Source organism: Mauremys mutica, chromosome 2, assembly GCF_020497125.1.
Source record: "Mauremys mutica isolate MM-2020 ecotype Southern chromosome 2, ASM2049712v1, whole genome shotgun sequence".
In the NCBI taxonomy this organism is placed as follows: domain Eukaryota; kingdom Metazoa; phylum Chordata; order Testudines; family Geoemydidae; genus Mauremys; species Mauremys mutica.
Window position 1 is genome coordinate 114,832,048 of NC_059073.1, and position 3,937 is coordinate 114,835,984.

Genomic DNA, 3,937 nt, shown 5'->3' on the forward strand with positions numbered 1-3,937 from the left:
GGGGTGAGACAGGGGAAAGATACATTCTAGAGAAGCCCCAACCCAAAACAGCCTTAGCCTCATCCTCACGCCACCTGCGAACACACCCTCACAGCAGCCCTAGCCCCTCTCTCCAACCCAAGAGGCACAGGACAGTTTTACAGCCAGTTTGTGACTCACAGAATGGAAAAGGTGGAGCAGCAGCACTCAAGGCCTGGAGAGCCAGAGTAAACAACAAATCATCTCAGACCCCCAGAGCCAAGGCCTCCTGGCCCAGGGAATGAGCATGGCTGACTGGGTAACAGGGAGAGGACCACCACCATGCCTCTGGCAGGGCTGCAGTGTGGGAGAGGGAACCACAGAACCAATGGTCCCTCTGGGGCCAGGATACTCCCTTCTCTGGCAGTGGATGGAATGCGAAGTCCTGTGAGGTAAAGGGTCGAGTCTGAGAGGGGCAAAATATTCTTCAGACCTTAGACCAGGTTGACTACGTCAAGGGTTCCCAAACTTTTTTCCCTGATGCCCACCTGTACAGCTGCAATAGGCACTGTGGCCCACTATTAACACTTCGAGGAAAATTATTAATTTTAATGATTACTTACATATACATGTCACAGCAAATAAACAATGTATATTTCCTTTTAATTTTAACATAAATGATTGTATGCCCTAGCAATATGCACTCAAAGAAATGCTTACAAATCTTTGAAACCCAACAGTTATAGTAAAACTACACGTTAAAAAAAATTTGAGAGCAAAGTGTGGTGTTCAAACAGGGAAAACTCAAATTGGTATAAAACTGGAAATAAGCAAAACAATTTTTTTAAACAATCCTGTTAAAACCAAACATTGTGTTATTTGTTGATTTTAAAACAAAATAGTTGTCCAACTTTGAACACTATATTACATTTTCAATTTTTTAGTGTAAAATCTGAATTTTTGTGCTTTGTAAGTAAAGACCCAACCCTACTCTCTGCTAATTAGAAAACAATCAACTATTGTAAATAAAAATATAAAATAACTTACAGACCAGGAGTCTTCTTAATGGGATAGAAGTGCCTGCTTTTCCTTGTACAGTTTTTCCAGTTGGGGACACACGTTAGTAAGGCTCAACCAAATCTCATCTTCAATTTTCAGCCCCTTGCTGACTCCAGCCCTTGAGTGCAGCCCTGTATGCCTTCCCTGCACAGACTGTCAGGCAGGGCAACTGGATGGGGCTGTGTGTTCTGGAGCTGCGCTGAGGGGCCAGGGTTGGGAGGGGAATGAAAAGATGCAGTTTGGGGGGCAACGCCCCTACAAGCCTCCCCCAGTCTCTGCCCTGACTTGATTGGGGAATGCAGTTTTGCCAGTGGACCACTCGGGATTGTGTTGTAGCCCACAGCCCACAATTTGGGAAGCCTTGGACCACGTGACTCACACTGGGGGCATTGGCCCCAAGTGAGAATCCTGCATGGGCAGGCGGACTGCAGGGCACATTTTTACCAGCGTTTAGTAATGACACATGGCTACTGTATCTGGGGCTTACAAACCTCACAGAAGTTGGACCCCAGATTAGGCAGCTTACATGTCAGAGGTGTAGGGGTCACTGCTACCAATGTACACAATTCAAGCCACACACTCTATAGAGTTCAACACGACAGGCAAATACCAATAAAGTGAGTTCAGTTTCCAGAGCTGCAAAGGTCTTGAAGTCCTTACCAAACCTTCTCCATCAAGCTTCAAGGGGCCTACACATACATCACTCCCCCCGCCCTCCACACACCCCTCAGTTCCCCTTGAGTCCATCGATTACTCTCCCTTCTCCTCCCCACACACATCCATCAACTCTCCCTCCAGACCACCAGTTCCTCCTTCAAGGGGTTCCCAAACTGTAGGCCTGGATGCAAAGCTGGTCACTTCACACTATGGACTGACTGGGCAAGCTCTTCACAGGAGCTCTTAATAGCAGGGAGGAAAGTACCTGGTGATGGCACTCTATGTTGCTGCGCCCCCTGCCATACAGGAGGCTCTTTGCATTACGGGTCATGTTCCACTCTCACAGCTTAACAGGTCTCTGAGAGAATTTATGCTGGAAAATGCCTATCTGCCTAGCAGAGACAGGGCTGGGCGAGCATCCAGCAGCAGGTACGAGATAAAGCAACAGAAGTAGAAATTTCTGGTCAACACTCAGAAAAGCCAATAGTAGCATAGGGCACATGGAGTAGTTGAGGGGAAAGATGGAGACACAGTACTGTGGGTGGACTGTGCACTCATTGTGTTACTGTTGCATTCTTCAGCAGCCTGTTCTTCTCATCTGCTACTATTGGTTGTACAGAAACAGCACAATAAGTGAAGTCCGCAAACTACCACCAGTCAGCCCCTTAAAGGAGAGAAACCTAGTTGAACCCCTTCTGGTTACGCAATTGTCCCATTGCTTGCCATTTAGGCAGCCCTCACAGATTTTGTTCAGGTCACTTTATTTTTAACAAATTATCAGAAAACTAAAGATTCAGAGCTTCAATTTGATACAAATCAAATCATAACACTAAATTTAAGCCCCCTGCACTTCAGAACCAAATTCACCATTGGCAATAGTACAAGGGATTAACTATCAATGATTAGGTGTTGGCATTATTAAAAAGAAAATAATTGATTCAACAGCCATTGTATTTTAGTTATTAAAAATGTGTAATGATACAGTACATGGTTTACAAACCTCACTTACGTTATGAATCATAATAGAGACTAAACAAGCTAGAATGATGACCTTCCCACCAACCTAAAACAAGCATGTCATATTGCTGGTGCCAGATCAGATGTGAAAGTGAGGTCCTGATTACCTGTGATAATTAAAAGACTATGGCATCTTCCATAGCCTTACTACTGGCAAAAAAAAAAAAAAAAAAAAAAAATCAGTAATGACAGTAGTTTCTGTTCACATGGCTCCTTCAGAACTTTATTCTTCAGTCTCAGGCTCAAACTATACACACAGTGAAGGGATCCCTGTATCTGCAACATACTTAATTGTCCTTAAGGATTAAAGTCCTATATATAGGTAGTGAAGTCTTTCAACTGAACTCCTCTGATTCAGAGTCCAACTGAAAGAAATGGAGGAACATACACATCTTCTTCCAGCTCCCCCCAACACACAAGGTGTGAATATGAGAACTTTTAAGTCCAGATGGAGTCTCTGTATAACCTTTTACTAAAATGTAATGTACACCCCTCCCGTTGCATGTTACAACTGAACTTGGCACAGAGTTTGAATGTAAAGAACCCAACTAAAATTAACAGAAATCTGAGTTGGTACAACTTACTTGCATGACAAAGGGCCAGAAAAAAAGAAATGCAGCGAGGAAAGCAAGGTACAGAAGAATGAGTTGTCACAGTAGGATTATAAGGATACATGATGATATGATATATATTGGGCTCTCTGAACATAAGTAAATGTCAGATGACAAGGATATTTTCAAAGGTTTCCTTGAACCTTTGGACACTATGCAAATAGAAGTGGACTGCTGATAGACATTAAATAGGAGGACAGAAGTGCCAGATGCCAACTGCCCCATCTGCACATCATTGCAGAAGTTAAGGATGCCTCTAAATAGTTTTAATCAGGTTATTAAAAAACTGAAAACAGTAATGGAGCAAGTGGCTGACCAGCTGCAATTCTTCAGTGTCAAGAGGCTGCAGGAGAGCCATGGGAATGAATGCTCCATTCCCAAGTGTGGGAGACCCTAAGACTGATGGTTGCTAGCTAATTGAGCCAACACTATCTTCAGAATATCTTCACATCTACATTTATTTGGTACTAGATGTAGTGTTCACTCTAGCTATAGCCATTCTATAGCATGGTGTCAGTTCCAAAGTAAAAATTAGAAAGTTATGGAAACAAGGAGACCATTTGGATTTTGCAAGCCCAAGAGAGAATGTGTACCAACTACTTACATGTGAAGAAGTGAAATTCCCCACTGACAGG